Raw genomic sequence first — 11239 nt, forward strand, 5'->3', positions numbered from 1 at the left:
TCAAGCAAAGCATCTTTTCTCTTGGTTGGATGGCCACCCGTGACGCTGGGACAGCATTCTTGCAGGACTTAGCAGAACAGCTGAATTAGAGACAACTTCTCTTGTCTGTTGGACCACAAGGAAAAAAAGTTCATTTTTGGGTGGGGATCAGAAAATTAGTTAATGAGACTGATATAGGAATTAGTAATAACTACACTGGGAGGCATCTGGCTGTGCAGCTCAGCAGTCCTTTGGCAGTATGGAGCGTTGTTCCCACATTCGCAGAGAAGTCTGTTGGATTCTTCATTCTCGTCCCACCCATCTCTTCTGGCTTCGTGGAATGAGGTTGGGAATGTGTTTTCCCTCCCAGATTTGGAAGGTTTGTCTGTCCTTTCTTGCAGTCTAATGAATAATAAGTACACTTACCGAGAAGCCCAGCAGCCTCCCCCTTTCAAGCCCCCTCGGCCAGCCGTGGTTAGGCTGGTTGGGCTGGTTGCAGGCTTCACCTGTGTTTTGGAGAAGTATGTGTGGCAGCTGAGCAAGCCCTGGGGCAGCAGTTCCAGGCACAGGCCTCCCCGGGCTGGGACACTTGGACTGGCAGAGGGCAGGAAAAGGCAGTGGGTCCATCCATGACCTGGCAGTGGGATGAGCCATCATCTGCTCAGTTTTACTTCATTGCAAAAATAAATAAATTTCATAGTCGTGTATTCATAGGGACTCCCCATCTGAAGCAGCAGAAATGAACCAGCACCTCTGTCTCTTGGCACAGACCATTTAACCTGGACAGTAAACAAAGATATAGTTAGAGAAGAACATTTCTCTTAAATTTGCCAAGCTTTTTTTTTTTTTTTTTTTTAGTTCAGGAGATTTCTTCTTGTTTACTTGTTTACACCACTGTTAACTTTAGCCCATCTTATAGGCACCAAAGATGCTTCTTTTCAATCCCATTCTTCTTTTCAGATCCAAGAAAGTGTGAAGGAGTACAAACCACCAATCACTCACTGTTAACATGAGTTGCTGAAGCGATTGTATTAGTTCATGATAACTGTCCAGATGCTCTAAGCACTGGGGTCTCACCGCCGGCTGGGAGATTCCCATAGCAAGCGTCAGTAATAGATAGTGTGAGAAAAAGAAACATGATCAGGGCTCTTCTTAAAGAGAGTAAAATATACACCCAGCAGGGATGAGAATATCCTAGAAACAAACAGCAGGGAGCCGATACGAGGAAGAAACAGTGCAGGAAATGGAGCTACAATTTTGATTTCATCAGATTAGCGGAAGCCGAACAGGGGAGAAACCAGAGGATTTCTGTGAAAGCGGGAGAGCACCGTGTTAGATTCAGCCTTGACCAGAAAACCCAGTTTTCACACTGGGTCTGTGTGAAAGAGCAGAAGAGGCATGGAAGTTACAAGTGAGGTGTCGGCTCATCATGAAATAGTTGGTTTCTTTCTTATTTAATTTTTCTTTTCTAAACTTTCATCTGTTTTTCAAGTCAGTTTTTTAAACTAAGAAACTCCTATTTAGAACTGAATCTGCAAAAAAAGTTGTTCACTAAACTGACATAGTTTGATTAACAGCTTTGGTCTTTCCTAAGGAATGTTCTTTAACAATTTTTTTACTGAAACAGTTCTGGTAGCTCTGTATTGTCTTGTAGTGTCACTTTTTTGGCTTTTATTAATTATTGCAATTCAAGTGCAACAAATACAGAACTAACTCAATGAACCTTTAAAAGCATATTACTCTTAATTAAATGGAAACTTAGAAGACATTGGTTGAACTGGGTGAGCCTCGCCAAGGGCAATAAGTACATTATATCTACTTAGTGTTTTAGGCAAATTTGAATTCTGTCTCTAACGAAATTAGTCTGATTTTCAAAATGAGGAAAGGGGGTGGAAGTAACGGGAGTGTAAGGTCGTGAGTCATCCTATATGAGCCTTGTGTTGGCAGCAAATCATGAGATAGAAAGAAAAGGGAGATGTCTCATTAGGGTGTCACGTTAACCTGAAGTGATTAAAGTGTGAGGCCTTGTAGGAGCTGATTTTCTCCAGAAACAGGGCTTGTAAGCAAATCTAGGAGAAGAAATCAAAATAACAGAGGAGTCTCAGCCTACTGTGTCGTGGGTCTTAGGACATTGGCAAAGTCAAGCTTCCTGAAGAGAAGATGAAAATTGGTCCTTAGTATGTTTAATTAAAGAGAAGATTGAGAATTATTTAAATATAATTTAGAGTGATTAAATGAAAACCAATATTTGAACATAAGGTTTAATTTCCCTGAAAATAAATCATGGCTAAGGATGAGAAGCTTCACATGTAAATCCAGTGATTTGGAGACCCCTGCACGGAAGGGGAGCTCAGATGCGCAGCCCTCGGAGGACTGGCCTTGCTGGCTGGTGTGCTGGATGCGCGCGCTGGATGCGTCCACTGCTGCGTCTGCCGAGCTGTTCAAGAGCTGAGCAATATTACAGGCTGTGTAACAGCAAGCAAGACTTCCATTTTCCCTGGAAGAACGAGGAATCTGTGACATGCAGTTGATCGTTGAATAGGGAATATAATCAACACTGTTGAATTAAGGAAGCATTTGGTTTGAAAGTGGTTACTTAAAATTGGCTACTTTTCTCTCCGTTTTTATTTTACTCTTTTAATACTTTGATTTAGAGTACCTTTTTTCTGGCCTCCAACTTTCATAACAGTTGACTAGAAGAAATAGATAAAATAATTTTAGAATGCATTTTAGTTGAATTTTGGATAAACTTAATGGACTTTTTCACAAGTAATGTTTTGAAACGTTTTTCCCATAAGACACACTTAAGAAAAATATTAAATACTAAAAAAAAATAGAATATGTGATTTGTTGTATTTTATAGACTTAATGGACACAACTTTCACACAGGAGGCTTTTTGTGGGTTGAAGACAGGTTCTGCTGGCTGTGCTGGGCTCAGGAGTCAGGACTCAGCAAATTCCCTTTGTCTGTCTTCGGTGTGCTGCTGGTACAAACCTTTGAGAACTCTTGCTCTTAGCGCTTCTGTGAATGTTTTAGGAAACGTGTTTGTTGTTTCAGAGCAAAGATGAGGAAGGCAATTCTTTTTCCAACAGCTTCACTGAACAGTAGGGAATCACCGTCACTTACAGACAGGGAACTTGGATAAATAAAGGGAAGGCTGTGTCCACACGGCACTGGAGGGTAGAAGACACCTACGCTACCATTTCTTCTTTCAGAAAAAGCAGGATAACTTAACCAAGCAGGGAGTTAGCCAGGAGAGCTGTGCTGTCAGCACTCTCCAGCTTCTGGTGCCTGAGCAAGCCGGCTTGGATACCCCTGTGCCGCGTGCATTTCTGCAGTCATAATCTGAGTTAAGCTACAGTTCCTGCGTCCACACTAGCCTCCGAACTTCCTGACTGTCTTATTTGTCTCCTATCTTGTTTTATCCATTGATATTAACTGTTCCTTCAGGCAAAAAGTGCAACAGAAAGCCAAGTCACCTGTGGTATAGATACTGAGTTTCTGACCTAGAACAGTACATAAGGAAGGGAAGCCTTTAAAGCCTGCCGTATTTGAGGGAGCAGGTACCTGATGTTTTCTAGCCATCAAATAGCTCCTTTTATTCTGAAAACGCTCACATTTAAATGCGATGAGGGAGACCAGCAGAAACACAAGAAAACATTTTGTGTAGTAATATGAAGTATTTCAAAAGAAATCTGCAGTGCATAATTTTTTGCCGAGTATAAGCTGGTGTAGAACTTTCTGCTTCTCATAAATGTGAAATTAGTTCGCGTCTTTTCTTTCTTTTATGGTGTTGGCAGTTATTCAGTCCACCATAAGCCCTGTGTCCTAAGTTTCTTGATTCGTGTCTAAACATTGCTTGTATTAGCTGTACCCTAATTAATCCTTTTCTGCCACAAGTTGAATTTGCCCAGCATGCATTTCATTGCCAGGAAAGGATGCACCAAATCTGCTGATGCCAAAGAGGTAACGTGTATTTAACACGCATCAGCACTCGCTCTCCCTTTTATAATTGCTGATCCTCCCGCACTTAATAATACGCTACGAAGTTAAGGTTATACACAGCTCAAGCAGTGCTAACTACCAGGGTGTGTGGTTATTCTATAATAACCACAATTTAGGGTGTGTTTCAATTTTACAGGGCAGTCATTTACTTCAAATTACTTTGTCATTTCTTAAAGTCATTGTGTAATTCCTTTATTAAAGGAAAAGAAAAAAATATAATTTGATTTTTAAGGATGCATTAAATAACACTAATTATAATGCTTAGCTCTTAGCACGTTTTTCATCCTCAGTGCTTTATAGCTGTTTTGCTAATTAATTTTTACAGAATCCTTGCGGTGAGCAGCTCGCTGTACCTCTGCCTGAAAGTCAGGAATGCAGAGGTGGGGAAGTTGAGTGGTTTGCCCAAGATTACTGCGATTTGCCCAGGAGTTGGTTTTAGAGCCAATGCTAGTATTTGGTTGTTTCTGACTGCTGGGTCATGCACTCACAAATCTTTCTTTCCCCCATACCATATAAATAGTCTCAAGAATTATTTAACCTTTAAAACAGATAAGAACAGAGCCTTAAAAGAGCACAAGTCAGCTCTATGATCAACAGAATCCTGGCTGTGTGAAGGACGACTTGCTTCTAAACAGCTCCACTTGAAAAATAAAATTCCTGTTTACCTTTCAAGGTCTTTCGAGGCAGCAAAAATTCATGTCCACCAGTTCTTTTCTTGAAGTTTCATCAACTAATTAGTGGTTCTGAGTCAGTAATCCATGTTTGCGTTGCCTCCTTTAAGGCCTTTTCAAGCTTCAGCCTAACTGCGAGCTCTCGGCCTGTGATTAAATTTCTGAGCTGCCTTTAGTCCCGAGAGCATTCAGTGCGGTGTGAAGAAATGTCTTCAGCTGCGGGCTTCTAACAGGTGAGGTATAAAGGAAGAGAAGATGTTTCCTCTGTCCTTTGTAGGTGCACCTTCCTTAATGGAGGAGAGAAAGGAGAGGTAGTAAACAGAAAGTGAAATGACTGAAATGGGAGCAGGTAAGTGCTGAGGACTTCTGAAATAGCAGGCCATCATATTTTGGCAAACATACAGAGCAGAAAGCCTCTTTAAAAACAGTTTATCCAGACAATAACTTGAAGAAAAGTTAACTGGAACAGTTTTATCAATACTGTCAAATTTCTTGGCGTGCTGATAATACTGGGATATATTCATATGTGTGTGTGTGTATATATATATATGTAGTATGACATTCCAATAGTGTAATATGAGATAATGTATCTATGAAATCACATGATTTTATAAGACTCAATTTCCAATTATTAAAAAAATCAATCTGAAAACGTGTCTTAAACGTGGAAGAGCTTAACAGTGCTGGAAGGCAAGTTAGAGCTACTCACAACTTTTAAATGCTTGTGTTGGACAGTGTTGTGGATATATTTATTTTCCGAATGTGGACTGGATAATATTATACCCGTATTTATCACAGCTGGATCATTTTCAACTGCTCGATCTTTCTTGTTTATTGATTGTAACTGGTTCCAGCACTGCGGGAATTCAGACTGAGTCCTCCCCAAATTTTAAAGTTAATTACTTTTAAGCTTCTGGCGTAGTTATCTTTGACTTGGGTATTATGTTAACACTGCAAATACTAAATACTCATTTAAAAGGAAAAGGTGACTCTTGTCCTTTTCCCAAAGGTACTAATCCTCCCATGGGATCATGTTGCAACGCTTCACTGACATGCTGTAGTTGGCTTCAGAGGAGCTTCGTGCAGGAGCGAGGGCTGAGACAAGCCTCCTTCAGGACACAGCCTTAAAAATACAGGGATTTGATGCCGACAGGGGGGTTTGTCAGGGCTTCGTCACTAATGGGAGTTTGCGACAATACAAACTTCAAGGACTTTACGGTAAGACAAAATGAAAACCATAAAATATTACTGGCATTGACTTGCTGCAAGACTGTACTTTTTATTTGCCATAAAAAAGAAGAAATATTTGTTTAATACTGGCATCTCAAAGACTGATGCTGTTTCCGTGAGAGTTCATAGAACCTCACCAGCCGGCTACCTTGTTGAAATCTGCTTAACCAGCCTTTCTTTAAAAATATTGCTTGCTGTAGCTCAGTTCCTGGCCTACCCTACAAAATTGCAGTCTCTGGTAAAGTTAAAAGGATGATTCATACACCTGGAGAAGGAATTGAATATTCAAGTCACTTGTCAGGCTGGCAGGTTTAAATTATATAACAGGAAGCTTTCTATTCATATGTAATGTAACTGAATCACCACTTCTTTATTGATAATTCATTATATGTTGCTACTATCACTCTGCAGCTCTGAAATGCTTTTTGCTATAATGATTTTATACCGTACTAGTATAATGGCCTTCTGACTGTGTCAATCAGCACTACTTGCGTGTACAATAATATTATTCTGCAATCTGTCTTGGGAGAATGCTTAAAAGCTTTCTCTCATTTTCTCCATTTAACTCATGTATTATCTGAGTTTTTACATTAAATGGCCATACTTAATATCCCATGACATGTCACCTATTTTCTAGGGAGGATACTGATACAGTACTTACCAATTCCAGAATCTATACTAATCAAATTACACCTGCCCACTTCAGCCAAGAGCAGTTCGTTCAGTGCATCAGCATTTAATCTGTAGGAAGAACTTATGAGAGGGAACAAAAACAACGTGAACTGTAGTTGGCTAAATGCGGGCATGGTTGATGCAATTTGTTTTGTGAAGAGGGATTAGAAGATATTGAAGTCAAGCTGAGGTACAGGGGTCAATTTATATACAGATTTATTGCCAGAACTCAGCCTACACTGGTAGCACGTTTATAAAGACAAGGCCAAATCCAGCAAATATTTATGCTATTTCTGATATGCACTTTGTGGTAGGTAATTCTGCTGAATAAGACTTCTCGGCTGTAGAATTAAATGTGTGTGCAAAAGTAGCAAACTTGGTCAGACTTTACAGAGAGTTCAGTCCCAGTGCAGATAACAATCATAGTTTTGCATTGAAAGACTGCCTGGAAGTCCCAAATAGTTACTCTAAGCCCCTTCCACAGTCAGGTTTTTTAAGGAAATTTTAAGACTTGAAATGCTGGTTGCTGAACACAAAATCCTACGTTGGAACCAGTGCCAAGGCGTTTAAGCTGTTTGACATAGATGTTTTCCCAAAAAATACTGGATACACTTAAATCTTATTTGTTGTTTGATTCAGTGAATGCCATGGTGTAACTAACTTCTATGTTAAAGAATAAAAGACTGTTTACCAAACAGTTCTGAAAATTTAATGTTTCAAGGGCAGCAGGTGTCCATTTACATTAATGTTTGCTTATAATATAATCCCATCTACTCTGCATACGAGAACTTCGGGCAAAGTTAATGCAGCAAGCGTGCAGTCTCCAAGTACGAGCAGAATTAATTTGCTCAGCCACACAAGAAGAATGGCAAGGTGGAAAAGCCGTGGTTTAATTAGGCCACAGCCTTATTAACTCATGGGACAATAAATTGTACAGTTCACATTGTCATCCTTTTCTCAGCCTGTTTTTAAGCCAGCTCTCCTTGGGAATTGGATATTCCTGCCTGGGCACTTCTAGCTGTAAATGGAGGAGACTCTTTCAGTTGTAGAGCTCATACGAAGGTACAGAAGATCCTAAACCATCAGGCAAAGATAGAAGTATTTTTGTGACTTGTGAATGGGAATATGCATAATCATGTATAGGTAAATAGCTTTTCTTGCTTTTGATGACGAAACAGCACCCACTTGGGCCTCTCCTAACTCCTGCCTGCACCAGCACATTGGCAGAAAGCATAAAGAATTTCCTGTACTAATGTACGTTTGGTGGGGAAAAAAAATCCATGGGCAAACTGTATAGGTCTATGTTTAAAAGTTGAGAAATTGTCATAGAAACCTCTCATGGTTTGTTTTCTTTTGCCAGCGTTTCCTCCGCTGTGTTAACCTGCCAGCCTTGCTTTTGTAGCCCCTCACAGGCTTTCAGAAGCTCCCAGCACATAGGGCTGCCTGCGTGCCATAGGCATCGTCACGTCATGGGTCCATACCCTCTCCAACTCTGGGTTTCTGTTTTTACCTGAGCGCAAAATTCACCCTAAATGGTTTTGATTACCCCCAGCAACAGCAGTGACAGCACCCTCTACATTGCAGTCTCATGGTGTTTTGCAGAGGCGAGCAAGCGGCGTTACCCTGTAACCCGGGAACCAGAGTAAATGATTTATACAGCCTCGGAAGGCTGGAGCAGCAGTGAGACCGAAGTATAAAGTTTAGTGGACACGTGCAGCTTGTCGTGATGGGTGCCCCAACCCCATCTGCAGTGTTCAGACCTCCTGCAGGCCACCACTGGTCTTGTACCCTGTGCCTGAAGGCAGCAGGACCTGCCACCACGCTCCTCCGGGCGCTTTGCTCTAATCCTTGCACTACGGTGTCTCCCAGAAATATACAGCAAGTGTCTTTTGCTTCTAAAATACACTGTAATTATTCCTTTTATGGTTTTGTTGTAACACACAGGGTGTGTTTGGTTGCCTTGGAATTAGTATAATAAGCCAAAGAGGAGATAATGCTTACTTACGGACAAGCTAAATGTAAAATAAAGGGATAAGGGACTCTGGGCAGAAAGTTCTTAGGAAAAAAATTATTGGTTTTCTTTGAATATGTTTATTTTGTAATTGGATAGGAATAAACAGTTACTATGGCAACTGTCGCATCACAGACGACACGGGGAGCAAGGAAGATACAGTATACTAACCAATTAGTGGAATGAGTTTTAGTATTTTTAAAGAGACATTTTGCCTGCTAATGTGATGATACATCTTAACTTGGCCTTCAAGGAAAGTTAGGAGTTTGCTCCTGTACATCCTCTTGGCAGTTACATTAGCTATTGCTTCTCGATGTTGCACCCCTCTTTCAGGTGTCCTCCTCTTTGAAGGTCCTCACTGCTCCTGGGGCAGTCACAGCTCACAGGGTCCGTCCCGGGGAAGCCACCCCATCCGTGGGGACATTGTCCCAGGCCTGGCAGTCACAGCCTACCAGAAGGTGGGGAGGAATAGTAATTTATGCTCTTGTGACACCCAAGATGCATAAAATGCATTACTACTGTTAATTAATCCTTGCACCAGTCTGATGAGGTAGGTAAGCATTATTACCCTAGGATTTTTTTAATTTTTTTTTACTATTTTTAATACGTGGGGCTGCTGAAGTTTGTTTAAATGTTTTCAAGGTCAAGGAGAAGTGGAAATAAAGCATCCCTGGTTTCCAGCCTTGCATCCTGGACACTATTCAGTGCACTCCAGTTTTTGTTTGCTGAACTCCTCTCATATCCCTTTTTATTATTATTGTTATAAGAATATTGTTAGTATGGTCTTGAAAAAACAAAATGCTGTAGTGCACCAGGGGTTAGTTCCTTTTTGTTTTCAAAGGAATTAGAAATACAGCAGCTCTCATGCATATAGAAATTATAATCATACCTATGCCATGTTTTCAAGGTTTGGGGTTTTCTTCCCTCTTTTTTTATTTTCTTTCAAGAAGAGGGGGGTATTTTGGTTGCTCTGCAGGCAGTCTGTATGCGTGTAAAATTATCCTCATACCGCAGGGTAGTTCAGAGTGCCGTGTTTAATCTGTGTATTCATGTCTTGTGTAATTTTCATATACATATGCACACACACACACCCATCTACTTTAAATTTTTTGCATATATATTTACTTGTATATGTTTTATACAAATGCCTATATAGACATATATTATTTCCATTACTGGCTATAGCACATAGGGCTGTTGACTGCGCTCTTTTTCTTCCCTTTAAAGAGCACTAGCACCATCGAATTTTATTTGTTTATTTATGTCTTCTCTGCAAGAGACAACCTTCACCGGTATAATTTTTACTCTAACACCACATTCACAGAAGGTTGTGCTTCAAAGCAGACATATTTCCCCTCCCTAAAGAAGAAACGTAGTGCTGCAATTTGTCTTTTTAACTAAGCTATGTGAGTCTGGGTAGCATTAAAAAAAAAAAAAAAAAAAGTAAAAAAAAAAAAAAAAGTGTTGTCCTTGTCACCTGCCATTTTTCTAGCCGACTTGACACCCCCAGGCTTCCCAACAGCTCTTTCCAGCAGGAGCTGTCTTGGAGCTCTTAGCATCACCAAATAATTGAGGTTGTCACATCTCTTGTTCATTGTTTTTTCCAGGCCTGGAAAAAATGCAAATATTTCATTGTAGTCATTAATTTTCCCATCCTTTTCTTCAAGCATCTCATTGGTTTGATCTGATGAAAAGGGCTGAAGGCATTATTGCAAACACAGTGGCATCCAGGTTCTGCCTATAGTGGGGAAGAATCTCATCAGATAAAGTCTCAGGGAGGTCATCAATCACAGTTGCTGACAACCATTTTGCCTTCGTTTGTTACAGATGTGAACATGCTTAATTATTTGTAGTGTAATTAGTTCATGAAATGTCAGGAAATGTCAAACTGTGTTCACAGCACAGATTTTTGCAGCAAAGAGCAATGAGAGCAAGTGTCAGTGGGAGACGTGGAGGACTGATGGGGGGAACTGTGTCTGCAGGCAAATGAGGGAAATGGCTTGGGGGACAAATGAGGGTCAAAATATTAAGATTAAAGTTTTGAGAGGGAGACCTTCAAGGGAGCCGAGTAAAGCGGGACGTGAATGATGTCACCATCCAGCAGCATTTCAAGCACACGTCTGGAGTGGGAGGAGGGAAGGTAAATCAATATTTACACTTGTTTTAATTTGATTTTTTTAAACATTGGCTTTTGATGGCAGATCTTGAGCAAGAAGAATTTCAGCAAAATCCTCTGACACTGAAAAGGCAACTTGATAGAAGAGAGAAAAATTCTAGTAAAAGGAGATTTCTCACACTTTCTACATTTCTTAATTTTAAAATGATAAAATCAGCAATAAGTGCAATGATTATGGAGAAATTATCATAAAAAGCAAATGTATTTATTTTCTAAAACTACTGAAATACCACTTTACCATAAATTGTGTATTAACTTGGCTTTCTGTTCCTGCAAGTCGACCTACACAACGATAGTATCTCCATGCTTGAACCCCAGGTACGGAGATGTGCTGAGCTTTGCCTCCCAGCAGAGCCTTTGGACTAGTTTCCCTACAAAAGGGAAAGGGAGTTTAATAAATGGGCCAGGTGTGTAATCCAACATCAATTTAGCCAGCAAATTCTTCTGGTTCAATGGTTGGATCTAGCTCAAGTGCTCATTGTGCGAGAGCCTGC

The sequence above is a fragment of the Chroicocephalus ridibundus genome, chromosome 4 (assembly GCF_963924245.1).
Source record: "Chroicocephalus ridibundus chromosome 4, bChrRid1.1, whole genome shotgun sequence".
Classification (NCBI taxonomy): Eukaryota; Metazoa; Chordata; class Aves; order Charadriiformes; family Laridae; genus Chroicocephalus; species Chroicocephalus ridibundus.